Raw genomic sequence first — 18,177 nt, 5'->3', positions numbered from 1 at the left:
CCTGAGGAAATTGCCTTATAGTCCCTCTGCCCCTCTTCTATATGTGGACACACACACACACACACACACACACACACACTCACACAAACAGACCACACAAACACACACTCCCATGGAGGTGGCCCCAGTGACACTGCTTAAATATTAATGACCTGGTTCTCTCTCATTAATAATAGCTGCAGCACTGATTACTCTGTGAATACCACTGTGTGTGTGTGTGTGTGTGTGTGTGTGTGTGTGTGTGTGTGTGTGTGTGTGTGTGTGCGTGTGTTGACGTGTACGCACACATATGGAAGTGTGCCTACTCACAATGTGTGAGCCAAGTATTTGTTCTGCCTGTCACTGGCATATTACACTGTGAATCACTCCAAAAGGATTACTGACATTGCATTACGGAGGTAAATTAAATCATATTGAATTACATAACAGTGAAATTGTTAAAGGTTAATATATGGTTATAAACCCATTGTCAGTTAATGTCAATGTGTGTGTGTGTGTGTGTATGTGTGTGTTTCTGCACCGGAGACACCGGAAGAGAAGTGGATATGGAGGTTGTATGGCTAATAGGAGACATGCTCTGTGCACATGAAAAAGAATTAAACATGTAGAAGCAACACACACACACACACACACACACACAAATGCATGGACTTACAAATATACAGAAACACCCACACAGACGGGCATTCGCTCAGTTAAGCCATGCATGAGGCGTGTGAGATGCAGCTGGCTTAAGCAAGCTTAGTACTAGACACAAAACAACACAACACACACACACACTGGGGCCAACAAAAATCAGGAGTAGACATCAGTATCCATTGGGTTGTAATGGAGAACTTTGCGTCCCCCTGCTAAGAATAGCAATACTGTAGCTGAAAGAGGAGAGAAAAGGAGGCGACGGATAGAAAGAGGAGTGTTATAAGATGAGCTGTGTGTCCTTTGGTAATGATGAGTCAGCGAATTACAGTTGCACACGTGGTGAATGGAAAGCAATCAAAGAAATTTCGGACCAATTTCTGCTGGTATTTTATGAAGTTATTTGCTTGTTACAGTAAGTATTTGGTTAAGACTGCTTGATAATCATTCCTTCATATGACTAAACAGCACACCAGCTGCTCTTCCCGAGTATATCTGCTCTGTGTTTGTGTACACTGTACGTTGGTGTGAGTGCCCTGCTGTGTGTTTGTGTGTGTCTGTTTATGTGGCCAACAAACCTACAAAATTCCCATTTGCCATTTCCCTGACGAATTACATTGAACTGAATAGAGACAAGCGGGGAGAGGGAGGAAAAGAAAGAACTAGAGAGAAAGAGGAAAGGTAATCAGTGTTTAGGTTGTAATGCAGTTTCTGGGGAACTGAACGCACTGTTTAGGAGCTGAAAAGAAGCAGTCCTCCCCTCGCTCACACATACAGTCCATGCATCTTCCTGCTTTTGTCCGTCGTCCACATCCTTCACCCCTCAAGCAGAGGCACGAGTCAGACTTCAGTTCCCGATGAGCTGCCACCCTCGGGTCTCTCTGGACCTGGCTGTCGTTACCTGCATTGTCTGGGCATGGCTAATGGAAATCATCTTATTAGTGCTGTGCTAACGTCTGCTCTGGATTCCTGGGACACTCCGACTGCCCCTATTTTAATTGGCTGACTATTAATATTTAATTCATTTAAATACAGCACATCACCTTTCCCTGCGCTGACTCTGACCCTGTGGCTGGCGGCTCGGTGTGTCAGATGGGAATACAGATGGGGGGAAATTATTTTCACAGCAACCCTGCACAATATTACTTGGGATTCTTTTTTTGTGTCATAGGATGATTATGGTTTGTTTTGTCACTTTTCAACATATCAGTTTCTTATACTATCCAGTCAGCATTAACCCATTATGGGGTCTACACAACAAGGATGGGAGCCTGCTGTAGTTTGAGAGAGGAAGGAAGAAAAAAAAAAAGAATCTCCAACAGAGACAGAGAGAGAACAATCCAACTTAGATATGGACACATTCGGACACAACAAACCCAACAAACTTTGAAGTAAGATGTGGACTCGCTGTGCACTAGCTGTAAAAATTGCAGGTGAGCACGTCTCTTACTCAGAAATGCACACATACACAGACACACACACACCTGGCAGCCCTGAGGCTAGCTCCAGGACAGAACGGGTGATGGAGCTGGAGAAAGGAAAGGAAAACGCAAGGAGAGGAATAAGTTGGGAAGCGTGATATAAAAAGATGGGAGAAAGAGAAGAGGAGAGATGCAACAAATTGATTTAATTCATTTGGTAGCTAATTTAGTAAGTTATGCTACCATAAAATGCATCATAAGATCATTATGATGAATTATTGTATGCTGTGTTGGTTTTAAGGATTGTAGCTTATGTAGTGTGATAACAGCAGCAACAGACTTATCATGCAACATAGAGTCGTAGATCTTTCTGTTCATAACTCAGATGTCTTCTGCAGTGATCAGGTACTATAACTTTGATTATAGTGAAGCAGGTCTTTTACTTTTATGAACAAAGGTTGCTGAAGGTTAAATATGATATACTTTTTATTGTAAAAGTTTACAGGCTGCATTACTAACTACATCTTCCCAAGGTGACTACAAGGTGAAGTTTGCATAGTAAAAGCTGGTGATGATTTATTCTGACTTCATGTCTTCAGAGGTCTGTCTGTTTAACTTCCTCAAGTGACGTCACTTGAGTCAACGTTGGTCCGGACTGAAGACTACAGGTTCATTATTACATTAGATGGTGTGGAGTTAGAAACAAGTGACCTCACCAGCCCTCTTAGCTGCCATTGGCATAACACACCTGAACTGTGGACTGTTGAGTTGGATTGTGGGTAACACAAAAGCTTTGACAAGGAAGAAGAAAGTGTGGAGTAAACAAAAAAACACAATAACTTTGGTTCCCCTGCATCTATTTTGTCCACTGTGAGTCTGACAGTGTTATAAGAGTGCACAGCTAAATCAACTCTTTAAAGGTCCAGTGTATAAAATTTAGACGGGCTCTACTTATAGAATATTGCAGACATGGAATATAATATATCATATTTTTATTGGTGTATTATCGCCTGAAAATGAGAATAATGATAAAAATAATTTATATCTGTAGGCACTACACGTCTTCTTCCACGTTGTCACCACCATGTTGAACCACCATGTTTATACAGTAGCCCAGAACAGACAAACTAAACACTGGCTCTAAAGCCACCGTACTAGAGGGTGAGGTGACGGAGTTGCAGTCAGCAATTATACCACCAGATGCCACTAAGCCCTACACACCGGACATTTTACATTACTGTACAAGTTGCCTGCTGAGTAGTTTTGACAAAGAGTAATGAGGTATGAGAGACAAGCTGTCATACTCAGCTCTTGATTACAACTACTTCAGGAAGTATGATGTTACGATGATAGATGTGCTGTGGGAAAGTCCAATTTTGGATGCTATTTTCAGGAAATTACAGCGAGCTCTTTTCTTTCATAAGCATTTAAACGCACCATACGTCTCTCTGTGTAAGCGTATCCTCGTGTGAGCTAATATGAGATCAGAACGGGGAGACACAACTGAAATGTAAATCCCATGATCCAGTGTTTATTCATCATCTCACTCACACGCATCGTAGATCAATACTGTTCTCCGTGTGTTAGCACGACACTATATCTCACACGCTGATTACAATCGCAGCGTTCTTATTTTGCTGTGTTTCTTTGCTTTTGATTAAAACCAGATGTGACATTTGCTTTGCAGCACCCTAAAGCAAACATTTACAGCTTGGTTGTGAGACCCTAACCCTGGCAGTTCAACACCGCTAGACACACAGGACGGGGAAAGCAAACGCAGGTGATATTAGTTTCAACCCTTAGGAGAGCAGTACTTAAACAGTTTGGAAAAACTTAGAGTTATAAATCTGTAAATACAGTATGCTGTTTCCTTATTGCTGATAAGTGCAGGATTTGGAAAAATCTGAGGATTTAGAACATTATTTAAGGTCTCTAATAGACAACACAGTGAAGATACTCAAACTTGACATCGCACTCCATCGCACATCGCGCTTTATTTGGCAGCCCTAAAGGTGAAAATTGGTGCTAGGAGGAATATAAGCACAGGTAGGATTGTAATGTGACAGCTTCAGCAGTTAAGAGTCACAGGTAGGATTGTAATGTGACAGCTTCAGCAGTTAAGAGTTTGTGCACACACACACACACACACACACACACACAAACTCCTAACTGTGTGTGTGAGTCATGGCTGCTCCTGCGGCCTTTAACACCCAGTCATCTGTCATCCATCAGCTCAGCACTGCACTGCTGCCGTCTCAATCTCCTGACATAATATTGCGCACACGCACAATACTCACTTTCTCTGTGTCTCTCCTTCATTCTCTCTCTCTCTCTCTCTCTCTCTCACACACACACACACACACACACACACACAATAATAACACAATATTTTGACAACGTGCCACAGGCATTGAGTTCGAGTGGCATAGAAACACACACCGTGCCCCCACAGTTTCCCCTGATTAACGGGATGGTTTGTTCTCTTCCTCAAGCCTGGACCAATCAGACACAAAGACACAAATCTCTCCCCGCTAGTGATGCTGAAGGCCACCGGCCACTATTTATTGGCAATCTCAGCACTGACTACCCAGACAGACAGAGCAACACGCTTGCCACATGAAGACACCACCATCGTGTCTGCCTGTGTGTTTGTGTGCGTGTGTGTTTTTCAAGTGCTCTGTGTAAATTTGGCTACAGGAAATAAATATGTCCGCTGATATCATGAAATAACAGTTTCAAAGAATATTACAAATAAACACAAGATGTACTGAGGGGTCTCCTCATTTCTAGATTGTGTGGGTGTGTCAATAGAGTAGAGGCATGAAAGCCGTGATTAAAACCGATTAGAACTTCTCAGCTCAAAGAAATAACGTCTCCTTATATCTGAACAGAATTATTCCTTCTTTTCTTACCTCTCTGGTCTTAATTAGCAGGATTTAGCAGGCTTGGTGTTTTATCAGCTCAGCCAAACATTAGTAATTGCCGTGTTTATCTACTTTCAGAGTAAAAATAACCCACATAGGGAGGTTGTGACAGTGTGGCTGCTTTCACCAAAGCTGTATTCCTGTTTTGTTCACTGAAATCTGAAAACATCTCCTCATAGCAGAATCTCTTTTTCTTTTTTCTTTTCTTTTTCTCTTTAAGGCCTTGATGACAGCTTTGTTGGTGAAACATTTAACAGTGTCCCCAGGAGTTATTTTAAGATGTCTTTAATTGTTTACAGTGCTTCTTTTTTCTCCCTTTGTTTTCTCTATTTATGGATTTAACATCATATCAGCTAAATTACATATAGCCATAAACTTTAGTCAGTAAGGTCTGAACTGACTGGGAATTTTGGCACGTTGCTCCTATGTTTTTACTTCTCTTATCTGTCCTCCTCTCATTCGCTCCTCCCTTTCCTGTTGTCCTATCTTATTTATCTCCTTTGAAATCAGAGAAAATGAAAAGAAATGTGTGTAGTTATATTCTGTAATTACTTTTTTTTTCTTATCTTGATGCAACAAGAAAGTGCTCCAAGTGTTTGATTATTTTGTCTATTAACTTCCTGTCAACACTGGAAGTGGATGTGTTGCATTGTGTAGATCGACACTGGCTGCTAATGACCCTCTGCTGATAAATATCCGATATGCTTCATAATACAACATACAGCGTTTAGTAATGCCAGAGCAGGGAGAAAATAATAATCAGTGGCGGGGTCCGCCATTCGTGAACCGGATTCAAATAATATTCAGAAAAAGTGCATGTAATCCATTTCTTTTTAGCTAGTAATTGATTTTTTTATACCAACTTTTGATCCTGGTTCTAGTTTATGTGTTTATGAGACTAAGAAATCAAGTAATTGTTTTACCCAATCAACACAGGTCAACACGTTCATATCTGGGTTTGTTTAATCCGTACAAAATCCGAAGAGTAAAAATGATGGCGGAGGGTTATGCACCAGACTATTTTTGTCTGGGATCAGTGACTTCCTGGAGTCTACGCTAGTTGCCTGGCAACTGCTCTGAGCTACTGTAAGAAATAGTTTGGCATATAACCCTGTTAAACTACGAATTGTTGTTTTTTTACATGTGAGCTTTTGTGCGGATGAAACAAACGAGAGGTAACGTGGTAATTTTGGAATATTAGGACAGAGTCAGGCTAGCAGTTTCCCTCTGTTTCCAGTCTTTGTGCTAAGCTCAATTAGCTGGCTGCTGGTGATGCCTGTAAAGGCATTAGTCTGATATCAGTGTGCGAATGTTTCTCAAAATCCCAAATTATTCCTTTAAGTTGCTCTTAAAACAACCTCTAGAAATCTTGTTTTTGCTCACCTCCAGTGGTTTGACCTCTCACCTTGCTGCAGTGGTGTAGAAGTGTACTCCAGGGTGTGTCACCACACAGTCACAATAGAGTCTGATGTAGTTACAGGGGCAAGAGCACACATCTAACCACACCCAACCACACCCAGCTGAGACGCTGGACAGAGATGAAACAGACTGAAAAAAAAAGTTTAACCAGCTGCACCAACACTTTCTGCTTTTCGTCCTGGCGTTAGTTTTCTCTCTAAGATGTGTGAAAGTTGGAGAGAGAGATACAGAAAGGAAGTCGAAGAAAAAAAAAAACCCATGAATGGACAGATGGTTCGATGAAGCGAGGCGGGGACAGGAAGAAAAAAGATAGAGGTCAAAAAAATAAAGTGAGAAAGGGAGAAGAGGTTTTGAGCAGAGGGTAAGAGTAGGCGCCACACACACACACACACACACACACACACACATATGATCACAAGCCAGAACACTGGGGTTTGTCAGCTTGATTGGGAATCTTTTCAGAAATCTCCTAGAGTTCTGAGGGATGGCAGGAAATCTGGAGAAAGGGAAGGATCACAGGGGGAACGTGGGTAATATGCCAGGGAAGTGAACTAAGTTTTCTTTGGCGTCAGCACATCTGCTGTCGAAGACGATCTATCCAACTCTTTTCGCTACAGGACGACACATATGGCGAGGAGAGGTACAGTTTGCACATAAGCTGTTCTGTGACAACACAGTGGAGACATGCCACCGTGCTTGGTAATTGTCTCAGCGTGATTGTGACCACAGCTGCAGAGGACACATTACATAAAAGCAAAGGGAAGTGAAGCAGTGGCTGAATTATATCTATTACACGCTCCTTAGCTACAGATTATCCCACAGTGGAACAAACTGAATACCGTCAAACACTACAAACCGACGCTGATCAGATTTATCTAGCTTTTGATTAGTTTATTATGAGATTATGAGCATGGTTGGCACACAGAAACTTGTATTATCATAAACGTTTTGTGGAAAGTAATGAGCGGCTTTTATACTCAACATATCTGCAAACATTCACTGCAGAACAGAAAACGTTTATTCTGGATGTATCTGCATAGCAGTGTATTTTATCCTGCCAACCAAAGCACAATTAAGATGCCTGCAACCTACATAAAGGTTTTTAGTTCACCTTTTCTTCTGCGTGTGAAGCTGATTGAGCACTTGGCCTTTGTGTACTTTTTATGATTAATATTTTCATGGTTATGTTAAAAATACTTAAAACACTAATGTCAAGGAAAGATTGTGGTCTTACATGCATACAGGATACATTGATATTTTTACAGTATATTATGCTTTCCCTAATTATAATCAAGTGTTTTGGACCTAAATCTCATTCTTCATTCAGTCAGTATTATGAACTTGTCACACAATGTCACACGTCTTGGATTCGAAGAACTTAACATAACCCAAAAGAGATATTACGTTTACACAGCATATTTAGCAAAGCAAATTGGGAACTGAGATAGAAACTGGGATCCGTGTATGCACCCCTGCATGATGTGAAACTTACAAATCTATCAGTGCTTGCAGCTTCACGTGGAGATGGTTATTAGAACTGTGGCACATGTTCATTATCACCCATTCTTTTTTGGTCCTACAGAGCCAGTGTGTACCTTCCTGTTTCTGCATGTGATAACTTTGCATGTGTGTACACACATAAACATGCACTCATAGTCAACAGAATGATTTATAAATTTAGATTTCCTGGATGCAGAATTATTTAGTGTAACTGTATACAATCATATTCACTTAAAATACAAAAACAAACACACTGCTCTACACAAACATTTGGGTATGTAATCGTATCTCTTCACATTCAAATGTGTAATTTAACATTTAATTTTGCATTAATGGACTGGAAACTAAATTGTGATGTATTCTATTAAATTGCAATTAATTATGGTGTCCAATTATGTTTGAAAGACCATGTATTGCCCTACGTGACCAAATCGTGTTGCTGCTGCCACAATACACAGAGTGTGAACAGAGCCTGTGAGACGAGGAAAACACAATTAAAAAGTATCATTATGTAATTGTAGCTTTGAAAAATGAAGACTAATCACCCCGGACTGCAGTTTGCAACACACCACCACAGTGTTACAGTGTAATTGCTCCACACAGGCACACACCATTAAAGGGCAGGGATCAACAGCGTACAGGCAACCACAACATGACCCATCTAGATATGACAGTCACTCTGGTTCATTGGGTGCAGTAAACAATATGACAAATGTGTATTTTCAGCTCTTGCTAAGCTCGAAGCGGGCCTTGTGTTCTCTTCCTTGTCTCCCTCCTCTCCTCTCTACAGCCATCCTCTACTTTTATTTGAGCTAAATCTGAACACATCAGACTAATGCTACAAGACACATCAGCCAGCTCAGAGAGAGCCGAGAACTGACAACATAGGAAGATGGAGGTGATTTGAGTTTCTCTTTCCCTGCCCCCTCTCTCTTAAATATTCAACTGATCTTCATCACATTTAAAATAAAACAAACATTCATCCATAACATGCCCTACCCATTTTTAACCTATTGACTGCATGGGCTATAGATTAGTGCGTCTGTCCTCACTGCTTATGGCTAGTATTATAGCCACTGTTGAATGAAAAAGCACAGAGCTGTGTTTTTATTCAATTAAACTTCCCTAGGGTGCGCAGCAGCAAATGAACTGCAGACTAACGAACTCCCAACACCACACATCACTCTGCTAATCAGACAGCAGCCAAGAGGCGCATACTCCACTTTGACAATTTCATTCCCACCTCATGGACGTCTGCGGATTATTGCATACACAAATTCTGTCTTTGTTTGTGAAGATTAAAGAAATAAACCTTTATTCCAGCTCAGGACAGAAGAGCTGGAGAATGATGGGATACCTGCCTGTATTTAAAAAAAAAAATGCATTCATCTTAACAATATTGCATTCATACATGCATTTACTTATACAGATTAGGAAGACTATAAACAACTATTCTTCTCTACAGATGAAAATGTGAAGGTTGGATTAAAGTTAAAGTTAATGTAAACAATTTTAGATTTTAGAAATAGCAGTTTCCAACTCAAAATACAAAATACTAACTTTTTCTGGTGCTTTCAACCACATGACATCTGTTTATATCAGAGGTCAGCAGCTCTTAGGGATTCTTTTGTGTTTGCCCTTATAATACAGTTAAAAGCTCTGGACAGTAAGTGTACCTTGAGCTGGGATTATTTGGTCAAAATAATACATCTGAGGTCAAGAAAAACCTTTCATTATTAACTTGACAATGTCAAGACGGTACGGTCAAAAGCTTGCATGTCAACAGATCTATCTCTCTGACAATCAGCGGATGAAGAGCACATTAAATGATGAATTGAATCTGTCACATTTTTGTTGTTTCTGGCTTTGGGAAGACAAATGTTAACAAAACACACATTTATCATAGAAATCTTTTATCACAGACACATACGCAAAACCACACACCACATCACCATGACTCTAATCATCGTGCACTCGAGGAACATGTTTACTCCTCACTGAAGTAGATAACTACTGCACACACACGACAGACACACAGAGAGACAGACACAAACTGTTGTAATAGCTCTGGAGCAAAGAGAGCCTCATTCACATGAGAGGCTCCATTAACCTCTGAATCAGCTGCCATAGTATTACATCCTCCTTACACACATTATTATATTAACCTACATGGTGTTTTAGTGAGCGGTTGCTCTTACTAGGGACCATTACTTTACAGATTAAAGGCCCTGTACGCCCACACAGGTGTCTTCAGTTTTCTGGCTGATTGGACTTCATTTCAGGGGGATGTTGGGTGGGGCTCTGCTGGGAGTCACTAAACTGTGTACTTATAAAGATAATGGTGCAAGCAAGTCATCCTGCCCCAACAGATGCCACTAAACTAACAGGAGATCACCCACCTAGTCTTGAGAGGAGCCATAATCAGACAAATTAACAAAACGAAAACATCTGCGGCTATGTAGAAGCTTTAAAAAAAAACAAAAAACACAACGTCAAATTTTCCTGCTCAAGCGTGCATATCAAGGAAGCTTATTCAGTGATGGAAGTGGCTCCCACACTTCTCTGAGGAGTGCCAGATTTAACACAGCATGTGTGTGTGAGTGCATGTGTATTGAGTGTGTTTGCAGCACTGTGACAGTAGTGGGAGGAAGGAAGTCACACACCATCTCATCTTCCATGAGCTTCTGTCCCTCAGGTTGGCTGGTTACATAACTGATGCTAACACAGAACACTGGCCACCTCCTGGGAGGTCTGCTGCACGTAATTGTAGTCACACAGTTGGGCCTGCTGCTGTGAGCGAGCCGTGCATTTAAGCCTGAACACATAATAACTATTATGTATTAAAAAGAAATGAGGGGTGTTAGTATCTGTATTGAACCGTTCGATACAGTAGTCTCGGTTCGGTACGCAATGAACAATTTGCAATTTTATATTTATTTTATCAACTTCTGGCGATGCACTTTGTGCTGAAAGCTCAGTGGATCTGTGCTCAACAAGGCACCACGCTGCTGAGACAGAAGCTACATGCGAAGCTAACTTGTTGCAACATGGCTAATGTCTTAAATATACCTGAAATTGAAGATCCTCCACCATTCTTTAGATCTGGCGTTTGGAATTACTTTGGTTTTCGTATTAAGTATGACCCTGAAATTTAATTTAGAAACTGTACCTTTGAGATGAAACAAATGTAGCTAATTTCAATAAACTACAAGTTAAAAAAGGCACAGAAATATCAAACCGTGACACTAAAGTATCGAACCAAACCAAACCAAATTGTGTGTATCGTTGCACCCCTACTGTATAGCATTTAAAGCAAGACAGAAATTTCAACTTGCGTCTTGCCCTGAATGCCAGTTGGTTAACCACTCTCTTCAAAAAAGAATATTAAAAAAGGTGACGTTGGGCAACTAAATCAGTCGGTTAAGGTTACAGGTTACAAACAAACCCACCATTTTGACCATCCCTCAGTTCTTTGTAGAAGAATTCATTTTTCTATTCAGGTAATCATCTCACAACCCCTTGAAGGTTTCCGACCACCAAATTTGAAAACACCACTTTGCTGATCAAAATCACAACCTTTGCCATGTAGTCATGCAGACTCATCATTGTCCCTCATAAACAGCTATGGAGCAGGATTTCAACAGCAAGAGTCTGGTACTGAACACAACATCAGAGGCTCAGAAAGGTGCAAATCTTCTCAAAACACTATGATCACCATGATTATAGTGACGCTCTCTCAATCACTAAGGCTGTAATAACACTATACCTATTCATCCCTCCAAGGTTTCCCTTCTTCTCCACCTCATCCTCTCCTTACTCACTCTCTCTTTGTCTCGCAGACAGACACAAACCCACGCACAGGCGCACTCAGATTGTGTGTGGGTCAGTGCAGCAGCGGTGGCTGCAGACTGGAGCAGAGGTCGGCCGCACCCTGCTATTATCCCCGGAGTCCTGCTCTGTTTAAAGGCAGCGCTGTGGCACATTGAGTGATGGCTCAATGGAAGGCCTGCTGGGAGCTTACTAGCAGGTGAGGAGTCAGACGAGCCAGAGGGAGGGAGAACACACACAGAGGGGATGCAGCGCAGGCACACGGACGAAAACACACTCGCACACTGCTGGACGTACAGAAGCTGTCAGTCACAGGTGAAACAGGCAAGAAATAAAACCTGCAAATGTACGTGGAAGCACACATACATGCAGGAATGCTTGACTGTGCACACACACACACACACACGTGCTGAGTGTGGTAAAAAGCCAGCCGTGCTCTCCAGGGATAGAGCCAGTGGCAACAGAGAGGGAGAGAGGAAGCAGCTGGCTGCTGGAATACTTCCCCTCCTAACACTGTAATTTCCTCCCAGAGGCACACCTGGACCAACACTCATTCACACATATACACTGTATCTGTGTGAATGTGTGTGTGCGCGTATACTTGGCTGCATGAGCGTGTGTTTATATAGGCATGCTCTAACGCGCACTGCTGATACAAAGTAGGTCCCTGCTGCCCAATATAACACCCATATTATCATATTGCATTGCACATTATTACATACATAAAACACACGTTCCGTACCTAATGCAAGCGGTGGAACAGATTGTGGTGCTGCTGCTGCTCTGTCAATATGAACAACCAGCTGATCTGGAGCCAGTAACCTGTTGTAGTCAGTTTTATTTGATGGACACAAATCAAATCAGTGTGTAAAGTTTCTGATAAAGGGCACAGAAATTTATATTTACACTCTGGATCCTGAATTGAATGCTGTTCAATTTACACCTTCTTTTCCTGAGTGGGCTATACTTACATTTTTGACTGCTATCTTCGGCTTTATAACCCATATTTATCCACACTATAATAGTAGACTGAAGTTTATGTTTCCAAATTCTGGAATTTGGCGCCAAGCGGTGGGTTTCTTGTGCTAAAAATGCTCAACCTCAGACAAGCCTTGGAAAATGACATTGTTTACATAGACTATACATATGGTGAAAGAATTCACCACTAAAACTACTGGGTTAAGAGCTTAAAACAGCAGCCTGAAGACACACAGGACAGGGGGCTCCTGATTTTATTCAGACTAGAGCTTAGACAGCCATTTTGCTTTGGGGTGAATGAGAATATGTTGCTTCAAGGAAGTGGGCCAGGTGATGGAAATGGAGATAGAAATGAAATGTCACAGAAGTTTGAGGAACTCTGTGTTGGACTAAAATGTCCAACACAGACTCTAAAGAAGTTAGGATGCTGCGTGCAACAGATTGCAATGATTTGTAATTACTTTTTGACCTGTATTCAATTGAATACAGAACAAAGAGAAGATATTTAAAGATCAAAACTTTGTTAACCTTTATTAGTTTTTGTAAATATTTGCTCATTCTGATTTAATGCCTGCAACATGTTCCAAAATAGTTGGGACAGGGCAACAACAGACTCCTTTTCCACAGGTAAACAAGTTAACTGGTAACAGGTGATAGTATAATGATTGGGGATGAGGCCCATCATCGAAAAGGCTCAGTCGTTTAAAAAAAAAAATTCTTAATGCACAATTGCAAAGAATTCCACTGTCGACAATTCATAGTATCACTAAAATGCCTCCGAGAATCTGAGAAGTCTCTGCTGTAAGGTGCAAGGTCAAAAAACAACATCCCATGACCTTTAATCTCTAAGGCAGCACTGCATCAAAACAGAGATGGTTCTATAAAGTTTATAACCACATGGGCTGAGTGACTCTTTGGAAAACCATTCTCGGCAAACACAGTCTGCCGCTGCATCTACAAAAGCAAGTTACGACTCTGTGCAAAGTGAAATCAACAACATCCAGGAATACCCCCGACTTCTCTTGGCCCAACTCATCTGAGATGGACTGAAATTTGCAAAGTGTGCTGCGGTCTGATAAGTCCACATTTCAAATTTGAAATGACTTTGGAAGTCATGGATGTTTTTTTGCAGCGTTCCAAAATTTTTCTGGAGGGTTGTATCTGTGATTAAAGGAATTTTCCTGGCAGGTTGGAAACAAGTTGACAGTTTGATTACAATATTAAACCATTTAATTTGGAGGTAAAAACAAAAGTGAGCACACCTATAAAAAAGTCAGCAATCATACATCAACGCTGACATTGGTCTTTAAACTGTGATGGATCTTTGCAACTGACATTTTTTGTTCCCTACCAAAAAAGTTTGGCAAACCTCGTGATTTCTTTAAAACCCTGCTTACTACTTTTGTTTCTTGTCCCATCAGACTTTCTTTTAGCCATTGGAACGAGGCTTAGAGGGTTTAGAGGATGTTCCGAGCACAATCTCTAAAATAAGCCTCATAATGACGTCAGAGGAATGTCACCTTTCTGGAGTTTACTGGTGGCTGGATCTGGAACTTCAACAAAAGGCACTGTACCGCAAAGTGTCTACTGGGACCCCTTGTTATATACTGAAGATGAGGACATTTATGTGTTGTGTGAGCTCACATCTCAGTGCTTAGTCACGAGTCTCCTCTTAATAACCCTTGCACCACATGACTATCATGTCACACCAACAGAGACAGAGACAGGGCAGGAAGGAGGGAGTGCGAGAGACAGAATGGGTTCTCGAGGGAGTCCCTTTCATTTTCAGAAAGCAGACATTAAGCTACAGTGACTAGAACCACTGGCCTCTGTCTGACCATCTCCAGCTTCCTTCTCAGCTCAGGCCGAAGCTGAGACGTCATCGTATCGCGCAATCCTTCGCTTTCTATCGCCACAGCGATTAATTGACGAATGTGCCACATTAATAATTAGGACACTGATTCACACCCCCTGGGTGGGACGTGGCGCACACCAAAAACAATGACCTAACCAAACACACATACTAGTTTGGTCATGCTAACAAGCAAAACTAGATTTAAAAAGAAAAATTGTGACTTAAATGCAGAATATTTGGGAGAACACCCAACACCGGTAGTCTGTCTGTTTGGGCATGTCTCGGTACTCTGGACACAACACTACACTGGCACACATACACATGCTTGTATACAAGCACAGTTGAAGCAACACCCCCACATACTAAACCCCGCCCTCCCCGTCCAGCCTCAGAAAGAAAAGCAGACACCAGAATGCAAGATGTGAGTTTGTTTGGGTCAACAACAGCAAAAAAAGTTGCCGGAGAAGCTAAACCCGGAGAAAAACAAGGAGGAGAGGAAAGGGAAATAAAATTAGCAGAAGAGAAAGACATTGATCAACCCGCAGATAAAAGAAGGAGATAAGATGAAATTGTGAGAGGAGGAAGAAAAGACAGATTGAATGATGGAGCTCTGTGCGGCCAACAAAAAATGAATGGCAATCCTTCGCTTTCTATCGCCGCAGCGATTAATTGACGAATGTGCCACATTAATAATAAAGCTTGCTCTCTCCACTTAGGACATTGATTCACACCTCCTCAGCTTATGGTGTAAGAAACCGATCAATCTCGCCCCCTTTTTCATCTCGCTTTCTCTCCTTCTTGAGCTTCTCTATTACCTTGCTAAATATAACTTCCTTCCCTCTGTCTTTAGCCAGGAAATTAGTCCAACATTCAATAACTGGCTGTGAATTAAGCCGGCTTGGCAAAGGAGATCTCTAGAAATGATTGATTGATTATTAATTAATTTGCTAATGTCCCTGATTGATCTACAAGGGGGGAGCGATTGTCTGAGAAAGAGAATAAAAGAGAACAGGGGAGGATTTGATTTGAGTTTGAACAGAAGGGGGAAAAAGTAGGATCTATTACATCCTTCCTATGTGTCCATGTGGCTGTGATATTACAGTGATGTGATGTAACAACTGGAAGGTAAACCTGTGTTTACATAATGTTGTGGTCTAGAATTGCCAAGACAAAGATAAAAGCAAAAAAGACAGGAGAGACCAAGAGAGAGAGAGAGAGAGAGATTCACATCAAATGCTACTGGGAGCAGTACATGCCTGCTTGTCTGTCTGTCAGTCTGTCTGTCTGCTTAGCCTTGAAAATCCCAGCACTCAAAGCCAGACGACCACAGAACTCATGCCCACGCCATACACGCACACACACAGACACTCACACACACACACACACACACACACATGTTCTATCCTACGCTATTGATCTGCACCCGACTCTTCATTAGAAAGAAAGATTCAAAGGCAACAAGGAGCAGTGAGACGTGTTTGTGTGTGTGTGTGTGTGTGTGTGTGTGTGTCTGTGTGTCTCTGTGCACGTATGTGTGTTCAGAAGTGTAAATGTATGATCAAGGGAGTTGTGTAAGCCGCGTGTGGTTACATCCTGTATGTGTGTACGACTTTCCGTATAGGTTTTTGCGTGTGCATGCCCATGTGTGTGTGTGTGTGTGTGTGTGTGTGTGTGTGTGTGTAAGTATGTGGATGTACTGCCAGGTATCAGTAACAGTGGGAGCAGATCTGTGTTACTCTAATGCAGTCTGTCCTCGCTGGGTGTTCCTATGGAAACTCTCTCTCTCTCTGTATATTATTAGACATTCTTGAGTCAACTGCTCAGAATAGGAAGACACAGACACATCTATTGCGATACACTCGTTATAAAGCGCTTCGACTCGCTCCAGTACAACATTGGAGATTTGATTCTGAGAGAATATTTTCGCTTTGGTGATTAGTTAAGATGCAGACTCGTGCACTGGTCGGGGTCACAATTGATTGACTTGTAGGCATCCGATCAATCATGGTGATTGGGCAGCAACTTCTACTGACACAAGCCTGAGGCATGCATTGCAGTAATATGTTTTTTAAACCCCTTACAGTCCAGCTGACGATACTGAAAACCCTATTTGGTGGGTGATTTTCTCTTCTTTCTTTGTTTTGTTTCACCTTTTCAAAAATAACCAAACAATTTAAAAAAGAAATCATGATTATGTGACTTGTATGAATTCAATACAATTAGCAAAAATAACTTTTCCAAACAGTATTATATAGATTTTAGGTGAAATGAATAATAAGCTGCATTCCTTCTCACAATAAATCCATTAAAGAATTTCAATAAAATAATTCATCAAAAAAGAAAAAATTAAAGCACCAATGATGTGCAAGTCTGACAGCAGAAACTGAATACACTGTATCACGTTTCCTGGTATGAGCCAATATATGGAAATGTCTATGTAGTATTCTCTGAAATGGATTTCTATGGCCACTATATTCATTTCATTGTGACATTAGTGTAAGAGTAATAAAGAATAACACTAAATTCAAGTGTTATCTATGAAAAAAGGGGCACATAATCTGCTCTGTTAGTTGTGTGAGCGCTGTACTGTAGTGGACCATATGTGTTGCACTCCATATTGTGACTCTTCCCCTCTTTCACATCCTTATTGTCCATGCACATTAAATGCTACATGCTAAAGATTAATAAAAGATTGAAACACGCGTGTTCCTGTGGCTTTTTACGTGTTCATCCTGCTGCAGAGAGTCGCTCTTTTGGAGTGCGTTTAAGGTGAAACATTTGAGTAAGAATTGTACAGTTAAAAATACTTTTGATCATTTGCGTCTCAAAAACCATTTATTTTGTCTTCAGCTAAGTAAAAAAAAATGAAAAAATAGATGAATTCATTTGATTAAACTGATTCAAGGACAATTCCTTGAAGCGAGTTCAACAGCATCATTTTACTGCATTAACGGACAAATTTTAGGGGAGTAATAGAAGATAAAACAGTTGAATAGATGAAATATTATGATAAAAACATAATTTTGCTTGTATATTCAGACCTTGAGTATTAAAGCCTATTTGAATACATATTTGTCTCCCCTCCCTCTAATCCTAGAGCCGACATGCTACGCCAAACTCTAAGTATTATGCTCCCTCGAAAATAATAGCCTTTCTCCTCGTTTCAGTTTATTTATTTCATCTGTAGAGTGCAAAATGGATGCAGACACGATGAGAAACCAAAGCTTTAAGTGCCAGCTGTTAATTGTTAAGGCAGTCAAGGCAGCGTATAATTCTATAAAAGATACAGAGGGTGCTAACTTACCAGTCAGACATGTGTGTCTCCATATGCCACTCCTTTACCACTGGAAAATTAGTGCAGTGACAGGAGGATGTGTTTGAGTGTGTGTAGGTGTAATCTTTTTGACAGCAGGGTATGTTCACGCTGCGACTCCCTGTCGTTGCATACAATAGTTTGATATGATTATATAACCAGGTGTGTATGAAGGAAGAATGGTTTAAGACGCTAGTGTGTTTAAGGAGACTGTAGCCTGTGTTGTGTTTCGGGATGCACTGCAGAGAAGATGAATGATGATGAAGAGAAATATTTAAAATACACATTTTGAATCATTTCCAG

At 41.0% G+C, this 18,177-nt stretch overlaps 1 protein-coding gene across 3 annotated transcripts in view; it reads right to left on the bottom strand.

Annotated features, from left to right (window-relative positions):
- The window catches only part of LOC104927075 (A disintegrin and metalloproteinase with thrombospondin motifs 2), a 120,634-nt gene that overhangs the window by 38,449 nt on the left and 64,008 nt on the right, over positions 1-18,177 (bottom strand). The gene's annotated exons all lie outside the window — the stretch shown is intronic.

The sequence above is a fragment of the Larimichthys crocea genome, chromosome I (genome assembly GCF_000972845.2).
Source record: "Larimichthys crocea isolate SSNF chromosome I, L_crocea_2.0, whole genome shotgun sequence".
NCBI classification, from domain to species: Eukaryota; Metazoa; Chordata; class Actinopteri; family Sciaenidae; genus Larimichthys; species Larimichthys crocea.
This window is presented reverse-complemented; position numbering and strand designations above follow the sequence as displayed.